Here is a 17,956-nt window from a genome sequence, read left to right on the forward strand (position 1 = left end):
TTAAATTTAGAACAAAATCAGGTTAAAGACCTCAAAACCACTCGAGAGCAGGGGATCAAAGCTCAATGCACAGTTATGGCAAAATGAACAGCACAGAGCCAAAAGGACACCATATTAACTCATTTTGATACCGTTGCCTCCAGCGCAGCTCAAAAATATTTTCCTGCATTAAATTTAGGACAAAAATTAGGTTAAAGAAGTTATTTCCCTCAGACCTGTTTAAGGTCTGCTGTAATAGATATTTTAGATATTTTCCCTATATAAACCACCCTAATTCATTGTTGAAAGGGTTGGTTGGTTGATATTCCTCATGCTGGACTTGCGCTATATTTTTTAGAAGCTCTGTAATCAAAGACTGCTGGAATGCTTTGGATGAAGAAATGATTGTTGTGTTATTAATGGTTAAAGAGTGACTGTGGAATTCCTGTGCTACTACATGGCTCAATAAGTTTTTTTACCTCCGTTTACAGTTTTATTATGTTTATGCACAATTGTGTTACCATCTAAATAGCAAGAAAAAAGAATAGCTTAAAGTTTTGCTTGACTGCACCTTATGCTCAGTTCTTGTTATTTCTATATGTTTTCCTCAGAAACGGTTATGAATATGCATACTTAAATGATGATGTTTACCCTATTTATTTCATATATGACTGTTTTTTAGGAATTCTTTACTGCTCCTAGACAAACTTTCATCCACCTTCCCTCTATGTTAGCTAATGAAAGATTCTTAGTTGCCTTTCATTTCTGACCTTCATTTCATTTCATCTTTATTCCAACCTGATATTGTTCTATGTGTAGCTATCCTGCTCTATATTCCTCTTGTGACCAAGAAAACGCAACAACAAGCCCTAATCCATGACTCCATGCCCAATGGTTTGAACTTCTCACACTATGCATCCCAACTCTGCTTGAAAACATCTCCTTCCCACCAAAATCAAAACAAAACCCTTGTACACCATAACTAGCCTAAAATCAACCCAAAACAAAGTTAAATCATAAAGAGAGAGCCCTCTCTGACTGCAGGTAGGCTAGGACCTGCAGCCCAAAGATTGGTTTGTGGTTACCTCGGCCGTATCCCTTAAGGAGCCAAGGGACAACCTGAGTGATAACATCATTGGCCACTCCACTGGGGAAAATCCTCAGATAATTTCACAAATCAAGTTGGAAAGCTCCGCTGGGAACTTATTCAGAAAATTCCAAAAAACAAGTTAGAAGCTGGCTCCCAAGAAGAAAACACATAATACTAGGTTAAACCCAGACCCAAATCCACCAACTATTTTTGAAAATCCCAATTTAATATCTAGAAACCTTAGCAAGCAAAAACAAGGAGAGCTTGCTAATTCTAGTCCTGAAACAGTTCAGCCAAGCTGTTTTCCAACCCCTGTTAAAGTTTTTTTTCATTCAACCCCTACTTCCCCTTGTTCATCATCCACCCCTCCAAGCACCTTTTCCACACCTCCATTCACTGCGCATACTACCACTACCACCACTGTTATTACAACTCTTCCAGCTGTTCCAATCGTTCCACTTATCCTTGTAAATATGGCTAACAGATATGCACCTTTACAATTACCTACAAATCCAGGGGCTATGCCTCAGGACTATCAAACTAAAATCACATACTTCGATGCTACTGGTTCTGGCACAGCCTTGCAGCATACCAAGAAAATGCAGGACTTTTTTGAGAGTTATGAAATAGATGATGATAGTGTAAGAATGAAGATTTTTGTCCAAAGTTTAACAAGAGATGTCAAGCCTTGGTTTAGAGCACTTACTGCAAATTCCATAGCTGACCCAGAGGCTCTTTACCAAGCATTTCTTAACAGATGGGAAAAGAAGAAGGACCCTCTGCACATATTATCCGAGTATGACACTATCAAAAGAGGCCCTCAAGAAGCTGTCTTAGACTATTGTGCCAGATTTAACAATGTTTATAACGCTATTCCACAAAACCTTAGACCTCCACCTGATCTTGCTTTATACAAATTCCTTGATGGATTTGATTCAGACATGGATTATCAGTTAAGGGAAAGAGCCCCTCAAACCTTAGCAGATATGTAGAATGTAGCTGTTAGTGTGGAGGCAAATCTGATTGCCAAGCGAAATAGAGCAAGAGTTGAGAGAAGAACCACTTTCAAAGATGAACCTTCAGCCTTTGAGCAAAAATTGGACACAATCATCAAAGTTATGGACACCTTTGAAAATAGAATGGGAGCTCTTGAAAGAAAAGCCACATGGGAAGGACAAAAAAAAATCCTATCAGAAATCCAAACTTAAAAAAAAAATCAGAACCCAAACGTTGGAAGGGCAAGTCCTGATCATGATATAAGACCTCCCTTTCATGAAAACTATGCCGAAGCATCCACATCTAATGAGCAGATAGAGGACACTCACATAAACTTGATGGGCTTGAAAAGTGAACAACAAGTACTTTTAACCCAAGAAGACCAAGATAACCATGATATAAATCAATTTCAGACCAAGTCTGGAGAGTCATTCGACTTCAAACAAGGCTATGATTCGGCTGTCTACGAAGTCCATAAATAATACAAATTGAGAACAAGAACCATTTGATGTGTCTGATCCCATCAAACCAAAGGATGCCAAGCTAGCTAAGAAAGTAAAGGACAAGACCGCTATCACATAACGTGCTGACAAAACAGACCCAAAATTAAAAGAAGTGACCATAGAGGATGTATCTGAAATGCAGCCCTCTAAAAACCAGCCTTTTGTATCATTTCCCTCAAAGGACAATGTAAATAGCACCCCTCAAAGCCTTCCCAAAATAGAACAATCTCAAGAAATTACTGATAACCAAGAGAAGATCACTGAAGATACAATGGAAAAGGTAAAATTCGCCAGTCACAATACTAAAACACAGTCTGAAAAACCTTTTGATTTAGAAGCAGAAATTGGTAAATTAAAGATATCTATTCCTCTCTCTGAGCTTGCCAAACATGATGTGTACAGACATCAAATCAAAAGATCACTACAAATACCAGAGAACAGGGATGATGTTAATGTCTTAGATAATCAACCTGAATTACTTTTTGGTCCTGAGGTCAACGATAAATTAGGACATGGAGCTGTTCCACCCTTTTATGTCAGTTTGCACATTCACGATAAAGTGTTGCACAATGCTATGTTTGATTCAGGTGCTTCACACAATTTAATGCCCAAAGCTGTAATGGAGAAACTAAACCTTGATGTCACTAGACCCTACAAAGACTTATTCTCATTTGATTCTAGTCAGGTCGAGTGTTTAGGCTTAATCAACGACCTTTGTGTGTCTTTAGTCCAATTTCCCAATAAAACGATCCTAATGGACGTGGTGGTTGCTGACATTCCACCAAAGTATGGCATGCTCTTATCAAGATCTTGGGGAGCAAAACTCCAAGGATCTCTCCAACTAGACCTCTCCTACGCCACTATTTCATAATTTGGGCAACCAAAGAGACTGTATAGAGAAGCACTGATGAAGTATGTGGTAAGTAGTGAGGAAAAACCCCAAAACTTTCCCATTTACTCAATCCATTCTGATATGGATTCCTTTATACTGTTCAATGATGATAGCTGCCCTCCAACTGATGAGAAGCCTTTTCCTTTAGAACAAGAAACATGCATCAATCAAGAATCGGTTGCCCATACCCATGAAACTGTTAAAACAATTAGCACAACCAGCATACAAGAAGAACCACATGAAGCACAAAACCAAGGTCCACCCAATTCTAAAATGACTGAAACTCTTAATACTAACCACAAGCAAGAAATCACATGGTATTTAAAGTTTGATGGTTCTGTTAATAAGCTAGGAGCAGGGGCAGGAATATGGATTCACAATACACATAATAGCCATGCAGAGGGTCACGCTTACAGACTAAACTTCAAATGCACCAACAACATGGCAGAGTAAGAAGCTCTCTTTTTAGGCCTTAAACTGCTCAAATCTCTAGGAGTTGCAAAAGTGTCCATTCTAGGTGACTCTGATTTGATCATTCAACAGATGAAAGGTAACTTTGTTACTAATGACAATAGGCTGAGAGCTTATAGGTCTGCTGCCACACAAATACTCAATTCCTTCATCGAGTCCAAGCTTGCTAAAATTTCTAGAAACCATAACATGCATGCTCATAGTCTAGCTACTTTTGCTAGCACTTGCAACCTGCCCTTTGAGCCCAATTACCACTTTACTGCTGAGATAAAGCACAGGCCTGCTGTCCCTAACAATATCAAAGATTGGCAATTGTTTGAGGATGATGCTCAAATCAACAATTTTCTTACCTTACAGCAAGAATTCTCAAGCTTAAACATTGATGAAGATGCCATGAATGACCCACAACAACAAATGAGCCAAAATGAGCAAACTATAACAGCTGGAGCAACAAATCAAATGCTGCACCCAACTATTTTTGAGGAGAAAAATATGCAAGAGCTGAAACAAATACATTCAGAAGAAATGGTTGAAGCAGAGGCCGAAGTAATTGATTTAAAAGACAATTTTCTACCTGCTGGCCTCACTCCATTAGAAGACATATTTGATTCAAACGATGTCCCCAAAAAGACAAAGATGCAGCCCTTAAACACTGCTGTGGAAGACTGTAATATTGGGACAGCAGAGAAGCCCAAAATGATTAAATTGTCCAAGTCTTTGCCTCCCGATCAAAAACCAAAATATGTTGATTTATTTAAAGAGTTTCAAGATGTATTTGCCTGGAGTTATGAGGACCTTAAGTCCTATGACACCTCTGTTATTCAACATACCATTCCCTTAAAGCCAAATCAAAAGCCCTTCAAACAGAAACTAAGGAGAATCAATCCTGTGCTCCTCCCTTTGATTGATAAAGAAGTGAAAAGAATGTTTGAGGCTGGTATTATAGCACCCATTAGATTTTCAGAATGGGTATCCAATCTTGTTCCCACAAGGAAGAAAACAGGGGAGATTAGACTATGTGTGGACTTAAGAAATCTGAACCAAGTCTCCCTTAAAGATCACTACCCTCTGCCAAAAATGGACCACATTCTACAAAGAGTAGTGGGGTCATCAAGAATTTCTTTGCTAGACGGCTTCTTAGGTTTTAATCAAATACTTGTTCACCCGAATGACCAAGACAAGACAAGCTTTACAACACCGTGGGGAACATTTAAGTATGCGAAGATGCCTTTCAGACTAAAGAATGCAGGTGCTACCTTTCAAAGGGCCATGGACATTGCATTTGCCAAGGAAATCCATGATTTCCTAGTGGTTTACCTGGATGACCTTACTCCTTTCTCAAAATCTGATCAAGAGCACCTAAAACATTTGAGACAAGTGTTCCTAACCTGTAGGAAATATGGCATTTCCTTGAACCCCAAGAAATCTATCTTCGGCCTAGAAGAAGGCAAATTGCTAGGCCATATCATCTCAAAAGATGGGATTAGAATTGATCCTAAAAGAATTCAAGCCATCTTGCAAATCCCTTATCCAAGAAACATCAAAGAATTGCAAGCATTCCTGGGAAAAATCAATTTCCTAAGGAGATTTATTCCAAACTTGGCCGAGCTGATACGAATGCTAAATAAAATGTTAAAGAAAGATTCCAAGGTAAAATGGACTTTAGAGGCCAAGCAAGCCTTTGAGGGCATAAAATCTACCTTAACACAAGCTCTAGTCCTCACAAGTCCTCAATTTGATAAAGATTTCATCATTTTTTCATTTGCATCCGAACACACCATTGCTGTTGTCCTTTTGCAGAAAGATGATCAGGGAAATGAAAAGCCAATTTCATTTTTCAGCCGAGCCCTTAGAGATGCACCCTTGAAGTATCAAATCATGGAGAAGCAAGCATATGCCCTTGTTAAAGCAATCAAAGATTTTAGAATTTATAGTTTATATTCACATGTGATTGCTTATGTACCAAATGATGTTGTAAAAGACATATTAACTCAAGAGGGCATAGAAGGCAAAAGGGGCAAATGGATTGCCAATATCCTTGAGTATGGCATTGAGATAAAACCCACCAAGCTGATAAAGGGACAAGGTTTAGCCAAACTGATGTCCGAAACCAATTTTCAAGCCTTAGACATTAATCAACTGGACAATGAACAGGAGCTGGCGACTCCACAGATCAGTCAAGTTTTTTTGCAATCCCCATGGTATGCTGATATATGTTTTATATTGTTAAACCTGTGTGCTCCTCTAGGGTTGTCCAGAACCAAAAAGAGATTTTTAAAGATGAAAGCATCAAAGTTTTATGTCTTAGATAGTGCCCTGTTTTGGAAAAATCATGAAGGAATATTGCTGAATTGTCTAACTATGAATGAAACTGACAGTGTCATGAAAGAATTCCATGCAGGGGACTGTGGAGGGCACTTATATTGGAAGTCCACTATTGATAAAATACTAAGGGCTGGTTTCTATTGGCCCTCTTTGTTTGTTGATGTAAGAAAGTTTGTTGTTTCATGCCACAAATGCCAAATCTTTGAAGGCAAAAGAAAGCTTTTGCCCTTGCCCCTTAAGCCCATTTCAACCGAGAAGCCTTTCCAACAATGGGGTCTTGACTTCATTGGAGAAATCCATCCGTCCTCTTCTGGCCAGCATAAGTGGATTCTAACAGCCACAAATTACTTTACCAAGTGGATTGAAGCCATCCCATGTAAGCAAGCCAATGACTCCACCATTATCCAATTCCTTGAAACCAACATTTTGTCCAGATTTAGTTGTCCTGAGAAGATCATTACAGATAACACTGCTGCCTTCAAATCCAAGAAAATGATCAGTTTTTGCCACAAATTCCACATTACCTTAGGCCACTCCACAACCTATTACCCTCAAGGGAATGGCTTGGCTGAATCATCCAACAAAAGTCTGATTAACATCATTAAGAAAGTCTTGTAGGAGAACAAGAAGAATTGGCACAAAAAGCTTGTAAATGCCCTATGGGCAGACAGGTTGTCAACCAAGAGGTCCGTAGGGATGAGCCCATATGAATTAGTCTATGGCATGGAGGCCAAGTTCCCCTCTTCTTTGGGAATCCCTGTAATCAAATTGCTGCAAGAAATGCTGGCAGAGCCAAATGATATCCAAAGAAGAATAAACCAAACCATCCATTTGCAGCAAACAAGAGAGCAAGTGTACGATAGAGCTCAAATTTTACAAGAGAAGCTCAAGAAAATGTTTGACAAAAGAACCAAGGCTGAAGACTTCTACATAGGCAACAAAGTCTTAAGATGGGATTCAAGAAGAGAGGACAAAGGAAAGCATGGCAAGTTTGATTTCCTGTGGAAAGGCCCCTTTATTATTTTTGCTGTTCAAGGTAACAATTCATATTTTCTGAAGAAATTGGATGGCATCATAACTGAAGAAGGCCCTGTCAATGGCCGAATGCTAAAGCACTATCATGATCCCATTTGGTGAAGGTAGCATAGTTCTGTATACTATCTGTACACTAATATTAGTATTTTCAGCACTTTTTCTTATAACAGGCCAATAAGAGGGAACAATGCAGCAAATTTTGAAGGAAAGATCAAAGAAAGTTCTATTTCAGATCTCTGTTTTTTAAATAATTACAAAGAAGTGCTCAAGTGGATTTCAATATGATTACAAGCACCCAAAGGGCAAGAAGCGGAGCTGGAATTTTTCTGCAATTCAGCTCAAAAGAATACTGCATATCAGCTTATGAGAATTCAGTCAAAGGCATTAACAAGAAGGAAATTTTCAGCTCACAACAACAAGTGAAGATCAAGGCATTCTGACCTGCTGTTCTTGTCTTTTCATCCTGAAAAACCATCCCCAAGTGGAGCCACTGTTAGCCTCCTATTGCAATAGGTTTCATATTTCATGATTGATTGTTTTACATACCAAATATGTCATCTTTTCATGCTGCAAGATTCCATATTTCCAAGAAGTTCCATTTTGAAGAATCATACCATTTTTGAAGAGTCTTACAGATAAGGGAAAGCCAAACAACTTAATCTTGACTTCCTTAGGTTTAAATTACTTGTTTTAGAAAATAGAGAATGAATATCTGTCCAAACATCTTAAACTTGGCAGATCAGTAGCTAGGTAGAGAAATAAAGGAGCCCAACTGCTTAATCTGGGCCCTTGGAAGATATAAGGGTACATTTAGATAGGAGGGCAGTCAAAAGAAAAGAAGATAATCAGGGTCTGCAAGTCTAAGTGCACCCAAACCAAAAAGAAGAAAAAATGTTAGGTAAGTAGGCTGGGTAAGTAGTTTTTGAGGTTGCAGAATGAATAAGTGTGATCAATTTTGTATTTCAAAGTGTTATTTTACTTCAGATCACAAGTGCAAGGCAATTCTCCCTTGGAGCAACTCAAGCGAGGCATGAATAACTCCCCCTTCTTCTTATTCCCAAAATCACTCACTAACATCCCTTGAGGACCTTGGGATCTGCCCAACCAGTCCTGTTACCACTTCATTTTTTGTAAAATACTAAGTCAAGCTTTGACTTTCTTCAGTGAAAAGAAGCCACATTTCTTGTGTAAAAATCATTTCTCCACAGTTCATTCACTTCCTATGTTTTAAAAGTTTCAGTTCATAAACTTAGCCTCTTCCCTACACTTCACCTCACAACTTCATATTAACTTCTAACATTATTATATAAATCCCTATCTATTTTCCCTTCTCCTTACTAAAAAGCACTAAATAGCTCCCCTATGTACATATCCCCTCCCTCTGGTTGGAAGATAACCTTGACTATGCTTGGGAATCGCTAAGTTTGCCTGAAACTTAGCCAGAACCCTCAGCTTGCCTCTCAAACCATCTTTTAAAAATGCATTAGGACTCATTCCTATGCATAAAATTCTCCTCCAAATGTATAAAATCCATCTTTGGCCGTGTTTTACCTTTCCCAAGGCATAAACCTTTTTTGGCCATAAACCCTTTTTCAAAACACATAAAACCCTTCTCAAGTGCCTTTGAGCTCCTCTGAAGCGTGCAATTCCTTTTTAGGTTATCGGACCCCTTCCGAGGCCTCAAAAACCCGTATTTCCCAAAGTTTTGACCCCCCCGCACATAAATATTAATTTAATATTCGGGCGGGCCCCCGCATATAAACCTGCCGCCAGCTCCGCACTCCGTCAGCCCTCCGATCCACCCGCCCAGATCCAATGGCTCTCGGCGATTTCGGACCCGCCATGATGATCGACGGTTATCCTCTGATAGCCTGGCGGTTTTGCCGTCGTACAGAAGACAGGTGTCCGCCTTTTATTGCGTCGGAGCCCCTCTGACAATTACCGCTCTCGTACAGAAGGTAGTCCGATGAAACCACAAACCGCCTTCTGTCTCTTCGCCCATGATGTCATCGCCACGACAGCACTACGTCACCCCCGCATCAACTCGCCACTGCGTCCTGTGCCACGTCGTCACCCTGCCGTACTGCCACGTCACCCTGCCATGTCACCGCCGTACTGGGACCCACTGCTGACGTCATCACCGAAAAAATGCGCGAAGGGCGAAATCGCAGCGAAGGATGCCCAGAATGAAACACTGAGGCAATTTTTGATGCGTGATTAGCGCTTAGCGCCAATCGCGCATTGCTAAGAAAAAATGATCAAAATGGAAAGCTTCCTGTGGCTAGGCTACCATCAGGCCCGAAGATGCGTAGTTTGACAGGATTTCTTCATGAAGGTTCAGAAAAGGGGCGATTTGACAAATTCAAGAGTATCAGAGGAAAGACGAAGCCCAGATTAAATTGCAAGAGTATCAGTGAAGCGAAAAAGAGTATCAGATCGACAATACCAAAGCAGGTGAACATTAAAGACCCCCAAAACAAAGTCAAAGAAAACGGTGAAGACATCTAAGGCTCTCAGATCACAGTTAATACACATCAAAACCACTCGAGAGTAGGGGATCAAAGCCCAATGCACAGTTATGGCTAAATGAACAGCACAGAGCCAAAATGACACCATATTAACTCATTTTGATACCGCTGCCTCCAGCGCAGCTCAAAGATATTTTCCTACATTAAATTCAGAACAAAATTAGGTTAAAGACCTCAAAACCACTCGAGAGCAGGGGATCAAAGCCCAATGCACAATTATGGCTAAATGAACAACACAGAGCTAAAAGGACACCATATTAACTCATTTTGATACCGCTGCCTCCAGCGCAGCTCAAAGATATTTTCCTGCATTAAATTCAGGACAAAAATTAGGTGAAAGAAGTTATTTCCCTTAGACCTGTTTAAGGTATGCTGTAATAGATATTTTCCCTATATAAACCACCCTAATTCATTGTTGAAAGGGTTGGTTGGTTGATATTCCTCATGCTGGACTTGCGCTGTATTTTTGAGAAGCTCTGTAATCAAAGATTGCTGGAATGCTTTGGATGAAGAAATGACTGTTGTGTTATTAATGGTTAAAGAGTGACTGTGGAATTCCTGTGCTACTACATGGCTCAATAAGTTTTTCTACCTCTGTTTACAGTTTTATTATGTTTATGCACAATTGTGTTACCATCTAAATAGCAAGAAAAAAGAATAGCTTAAAGTTTTGCTTGACTGCACCTTATGCTCAGTTCTTGTTATTTCTATATGTTTTCCTCAGAAATGGTTATGAATATGCATACTTAAATCATCATGTTTACCCTGTTTCTTTCATATATGACTGTTTTTTAAGAATTCTTTACTGCTCCTAGACAAACTTTCATCCACCTTCCCTCTATGTTAGCTAATGAAATATTCTTAGTTGCCTTTCATTTCTGACCTTCATTTCATTTCATCTTTATTCCAGCCTGATATTGTTCTATGTGTAGCTATCCTGCTCTATATTCCTCTTGTGACCAAGAAAATGCAAAAGCAAGCCCTAATCCATGACTCCATGCCCAATGGTTTGAACTTCTCACACTATGCATCCCAACTCTGCTTGAAAACATCTCCTTCCCACCAAAATCAAAACAAAACCCTTGTACACCATAACTAGCTTAAAATCAACCCAAAACAAAGTTAAATCATAAAGAGAGAGCCCTCTCTGACTGCAGGTAGGCTAGGACCTGCAGCCCAAAGATTGGCTTGTGGTTACCTCGGCCGTATCCCTTAAGGAGCCAAGGGACAACCTGAGTGATAACAAGGAGGAAAAGGACTAGCATTCCCAGCAAAAGGAATTCCTTGATCAGTGGACTCTGGAGTTGTTGCCATATGTATCAACCTAAGATCAACTAAGGAGTGACGTGGAGGATGTTATCCATGGTCAATTAATTTTAGTTTAATCAAAAAATAACATAACAAAACAAAAGAGGGATAATCTAGGCAAAAGGATTACCAAGTAACTGTGAACTGCAATATACTGCCTCAGTAAACCAAGGACTTAACATACGTGCAGGCAATCTCCCCGAATGTTGTGTTCAGTGTATCACAATGTACAAGGCGGCCAAATCGGTTACCTAAGGATGGATATCAACCTAATGTAGTCCTCCCATATATACCCGAAAGTACGTGGAGGCCCAATCCGTGTTAGCGTTATCTAATGCGAAACCGCACAATGAGAGCATTCCTTTATACTTTTCGTACTATAACACCGCCCTATATACCCGAAGGTATGTGGATGAGCTACGATATACTTACGTATGTGGAATGAGGTATCACACTCGGAATGTATCACAGACAATTAACGACAGCTGTTATGTTTTACGACGCCGAAACACATCTCTAGCCTAGAACCTCTAAATGTTATTCGTTAGGTGACAATGATCCATTAGGTTAATTGAGATAACTTTTAAGTTAATCTTGATTAAGAGTTTGTCTTTCAGGTTCACTGTGTGATGTCTTTGAAATTCCTAGAATGAAACTATGATGAGAAACATTCTTTTCATTTAATTTGAACAATGAAAACCTTAACTACAAGGGATAGAGCAATCATAATGTTTAATCAAAGAGCAAAGAGCACATCTAATGCAATTTCCCTATACTATTCCTATAAGCACACACAAACCTCTAATTGCATAATGCAAGTTTTTCTTTTCAATTCCCTTAATGTTGAGATGAACAAAAGGAAATAAATACACATACAATCAATCAATATTTTTGCAAGAAACGAATACTTTATGACAGTTCCTTTTCGAAAGAAATGAAGACTTTACGACACTTCCTTTTCAGAAAAGATTAATCGACTATAAGCTAACTTTGACAATGAATTGATAATGATAAAGAAATAATTTAAGAAACACTAAATAATCAAGGCCAAAGTAGGGCTAGGAGGAGAAATACAACTTGATTTCAGAACCACAAGAATCATTGATCTTTCAGCAAACAACAAGAGAAGCAACTTTGGAAAAATTAGACCAAAGGTGGGTTTTTTAGCCTAAAAGGAATCAACACAGGCCAGAGAGGGAGACAGTGCACTGCAATGCACTGTCTCTAAGGCAGGGGCTACTCTGCAATGCATTGTGTCAAGACCAACACTGCGTTGGTGCTAGAGAGTTAATTCAAGAGACATTCAAGCACAATTTTTGACTAAAAACACTTCAAAAAGATTGAAATAAGATCAATAAAGCCAAGCAAAGTATACGAGGGTGTGATATGATGAGGGTAAGCCACCAAGAATAACATTCGTTCCCCAGTGGAGTCGCCAATTTGTTACATGGAATTTGCATCTACGGATAAACGCATTTTCCCTAGGTGGGTGACTACACCTAGAACAACAGAAAGAAACTAGTTTAACATTTTGTTATAGAAGATAGATGAGATGGAAGCAATTACTTGTAGTCTTTCGCTTCCTAGATCTCTTTTGAATCGCTCTCGTTGCTCCCACTTGAACTAAATCTGCTCAAAAGGTACCTGCATCAAGAGAAACAGAAACAAGAAACGATCAAAGCATACATAATCTATCTACTATAAAACAATGGAATCGAAGACATTGAAACACATAATCATCACATATATGAACAATCATATGAGAAAAGGAATAAGCTCTTTATTAAAGTAGAAGGAAGAGTATCACCTAATACAGTTTGATTCTGTGCCACTCCTTCAGCTTCAGTCCAACCCTGGCCACATCAAAAGCACAACACTCCAGTAACATAACATTGCTTAACAAATTCAATTCTCAAACCAACAAAATTTCCTTACAAACTTCAAGTTCTAGCCCCTTGATCACTATGACGAGTGCTCAATTTATAGGAAATGGAGGTGGTTTTATCATAAATGAGGGTATTGAATGACCTTCCAAGCTTGGAGTTTGTTTCCATGGAGAAAGGGATGAGAGGATAGGAGGTTAATGGATCCTTAGCTTATCCAATTTTGAGCTCATAGGAGGGGATAAGAGATGGGAACCTTCTAGAATCTTCTAGAATGAAGGAATATTCCCAGAACCCTATGCAAATTTCACTCAATCTCGTCCAACACAGGTTAAAGAGGGCCTAAGTGCATTATAGTGTAGACGACAGTGGGCCTTCCTGCTCTGCAACACACTGTCTCAAGGCTTGAGCTGCACTAGTGTCCCAAGGAGGCATTTCAGGAAGGCTTCAGGCCAGGAAACTTTCATAGAAGGAAGCATTCAATGAGTTGACTTGTCTAGGGCATGTAACAACTGAATTAGGGTTTTATGAGCCCTAATAATACTGATCTGAATGTCGGGAGTGATGTGCCCAAATAGACATGTAACAAATGGTATCATTTTTCTACATCATAATGTTTTGATGTTTGTATTTTAGGGCCAATTTTCTATGGTCACTATTATTTTTGAATAGATCAGTCAATGTCTTACACATAAAAAATGGTGTTTCTTTGTCATGGAGATTTGAGACCACATGGTCTCTCACACCTTCCAGGAGAATTATCTTGGCCTTTGCAACATCCTTCTTCCATTGGGATAGTTGTTGTGCATTAGACAATTGGGGTTTCACAATGTCAGTTTTAACATATTCTAACACACCGTTATCATCAAGCACTACTTCCATTCGGTCCTTCTTGGCTATGAAATTTGTGCTACTCTCTATACCATACTCCAATTTCAGTCCATTAAAAGACATTCTCCTAAATATGAAGAAAAACTGCTACACTAAAGCTGAAAATTCAAAATTCCCGAGGAACAAATTCAAAATACTGGTTCTAATGTGATTTCAGGGCTCTGATACCATGTAGAAATTTGATAGAAATTGCAACTTCTCAAGAAATTGAACTGAAATAAGGAGACACAAATTCTACTCTACTAATCTACGAAATGAAAATCAGAATTTAGAACAACATGCATAAACATGAAACAAGAAAAACCACAAGCACACAACGATTTCTAGGGGAACCCAACTGGGGAAAACCCCTCAAGACTCTTTTCATTAATAAGTTGAATAGAGAAACTATTACAATTGCATGCTCCAGTTCTAAGCACCACCTGCAAAAGCAAAATTTCTCTATCTATTGAATGGGAACCTGTTGTGGCCACCAACAACCCCCCTCTTTGTTTAGTATTAGCAATAACACTAAGCAAATGGGGACCCTTAATAAAAAATTCAAAAAACATTTTATAAAACTTTTTGTATTCTACTCCTTGAAATTATGTTGCATCGCGTGGAGAAGATAAAACACCCCCTTATGAGCATAATAAAAATTGCGAAGAAGCGACGCGAAATTCATCGCATCGCACACATTAAGAAGCGCTCTTAAATGAAAATCGTAAGAAATCTCCAACGGTCGATGTGCAACGTCGCATATCGCAATATCGCATAAGCAGCACACAATGATTTAATGACTCATGCGATCTGCGATGCTGCGATCTTGCGATAAATGCGATCTGCGATAAACGCGATCTGCGATAATCCGATCTGAAATTTTTTTGCGATGACACGATGCTGCTATCGCCCATCGCAAATTTCCTCGGCTCAACATTCAAGAAAAGCTATCTATAAACCAAAATTAGGTGCACGCCTTAAAGGAAATTAATGAACATATGCCAAAGTGTCAGTGAAGGACAGTTTTGTGTTTTTCGAAGAGTCAGTTCACAATGGGTGTCATGATTTTACACATTCATAGAGGTTAGAGCTTTCGTATCAGTATTTATTATCATTACTCTTTTCCTTTGCGTGAACTGCAGGAATGAAAAACAGGAAACAATATGAAGCAATGAGCAGGAAACATCTAAGGAAAAGGGGAAAGCGTCAATGCTCGGAGAATAGAGAAGAGATGCCTTCATGAATGGTTGTCGCATGCAACAGAACCACATATTCCAGAGTATCACTCAATAGATGCTGAGGTCGATAGGTGATTCAACATTCAGGGTCAGAAAGCTCACAAAAGCAGCATGTTTACAAAAATTCCTGAAACTTCTACCCGGTAAAGGAAAAAGGCGCTAAAGAAGGAAAACTCACCAAAAAAGCCCGGATCAAAGAACAGAGGCAGTTTATCGCGCATCGAAAACTGAAAATTGTTCAGAAAGCAAAGTCCCTAACCTGCTTAGTCATTCGCAAGTCCGGAAACTGAAATAGCAAAAGCAGAAGCAGTTTGAGGGAAATTTGGGTTGTTGCCAAGTATATACGCAGTAAATTCGCCCAACCAGAAGATAATTCTCAAAAATATCTTCTAGTGTACTAAAAAGTGGTGCCAGCGCTTGCCATTTCTGTTTGCATAACTCAAACAAAAGCAGAAGGAAACCAGCCGACTCTCCCCAGGCAAATGTTGAATGCTCGCAACATTTAAGGAGAAAATGCAAAAATAGTTAGGAATTAGATTCAGTTTTTAGAAATAGTTTTGCTTTAGAAGAAGGGCGGTCATTTAAACCGTATCCTAAATTTATGTAATTAAGTTAATTAGTTAGCAGTATTTAAACCCTTCTCATGCATTTAGAGAAGGGTCCAGAAATTTGTCAAAAAACTTGTCCTCAAAACATGCACTTTTTCACCCTCGGAGGGGGTCTTTGATGAATGGATGGATCAAGGTTTATTAATGTTTGCATTTGATATCTGCTACTGATGTTGCACTTCTGTACTCTTAGTAGATGTTAGAGCAAGGAGAGATAAATCATTGTTGCTTGAAGCTTATGAGTAGGATCACTCATAAATGATACTTTTATCTCTTGACCATTTCTGCTTATATTCTTAAAGTGATATACAATTTTAGTTGTTTATATGTTATTGCATGAATGTGTGAGTTACCATTTGGCACTTTTGTACGGTGGAGCCATTTGTTTATGTCTGATATATGAATAACTTATTATGCGATATGCTGTTCATAACTGTTTTGCCTAACTTTTTATGCAAAGTAGTTCATCTTAATTGATTTCTATTCTTATGATAGCTGAATGATCTTTATTACCAATTATTGTTTGAAATCTCTTTAGATCACATAATAGAAGAAATACACCCCAGGTTAGCATAGATTAGATGTGTTGTTTTTCATTAGATTACAATAGCATAGATTTAGTTTAAAGGTTTGAATTAGATTAGCTTTAAGTATTCTTAGATTAGCAACATCCAACTCTGCACACACACACACCCTTAGATTGGGAAACTAGTCCCATTATCCCCAGTTCGATCCGCTATACCAAACGGATAAGGAGCTGCCAACCAAGGTCCGGACCGGGTGGGTATCCCCCTTGTTGTCGACCTGATTTTCGGGGCTTCAACATATCTGGCACTTGAATGACACCTAAATCAAAATCTAAATACCATTCTGAGAGTAAATCGCCCTCATCAACTCCCCCGACTTCCCCAGTACGTTTAAATCCAGAGTCAGAAGTCGCTCGAGTATTAACCGCTGCTACGCACCCTAATATTTCAGACCAATCTACCATTGAACCCCCTGAAGTTCAAACTCTGATTCACAAACTCCAGGGATTTTCCATTTCTACTCAGAGGTCTGATAAATCTCAAAGCAGCGTGACTTCGCAGTACAATCCTGCTCATCCCCTGACCAGATTAAAGAGTGAAAAATTTGGCATCCAGCCAACTGAATTGCCTCTCCCCACCAGGAAAAGAGCGAGGAAAACACCACAAGAGTCTGACAGTGAGACTCTTTCATCTACGTCGTCCATTTCAACTCCCTCACCACGAAGTCAGCCACCCACATCTTCATCCCAAACCATCATCCATCCGCTTACTGGAACTCCCACAACCCCTCTTCAATCACCTACGATCATAGTGTACTCATCCTCCCAGCCACAGGGATCATCTTCTGCACTTTCATTCACTAGCAACTCAACGATGCCCAGTCTCCATGGAATAATCCTGGGGCAGTCTTAATGCCTCCACCCTTGAGTCAAATACCGACCCATCCTGAGAAATGGCTACCCAAATTCAGTCTAGAAGCAGGCATGCTAGCTGAAGAACACATAAACAATTTTATGCTTTCTGTCAATCTCAACGGAGTTACTAACGAAGATGCTGTTGTTCGGCTTTTTCCCTATACAATGCAAGGAACAACCGGGTCATGGTACTTTTCATTACCCTCCGGGTCTATCACAAGTTGGGACATTTTCCAAAGTCAATTCCTTACCAATTTTGGTGATGACAGATCAACGGCAACGTTAATCAATGACCTATCCAATCTTAAAGCCGAGGCTAGAGAACCCATCAAAGATTTCAATTTACGGTTCAATAAGATCCTCAACAAAATTCCCACTGCTTCCCAACCCAGCGAAGAAGTATGATGTGAATGGTATATTACGGCCTTACCATCAAACTTAGCAATCTTCGTGGATAGGGCAAATAAAACAACCTTAGTTGAAAACTTGACAGAGGCGATAACAGTAGAGAAACGCGTAATAGCCCTAGAAAAGAGATCTGCGGTAGAGGAACGCAAGTATAAAAAAGTCACCTTCAAGGAAGAATCCAAGAAGAAACAAACGAAAGACCCTTTCGATTTGGAAGGATTGAAAAAAGTATTAAAGACCATGTCCAATGAGATGATTGACATAAAAAAACAAGTAGCAGAAACTTCTTCGAAAAAGCCCTACAGAGCTTTTAAAAGAGGTCCTTCGATGGATGTGAAACCACCCAACGCTATTTCAAATGTCGAATCCGAAGAAGAGGAA

Source organism: Pinus tabuliformis, chromosome 3_1 (genome assembly GCF_031772625.1).
Source record: "Pinus tabuliformis cultivar Carrire ecotype Pingquan chromosome 3_1, CPIR1, whole genome shotgun sequence".
Classification (NCBI taxonomy): Eukaryota; Viridiplantae; Streptophyta; class Pinopsida; order Pinales; family Pinaceae; genus Pinus; species Pinus tabuliformis.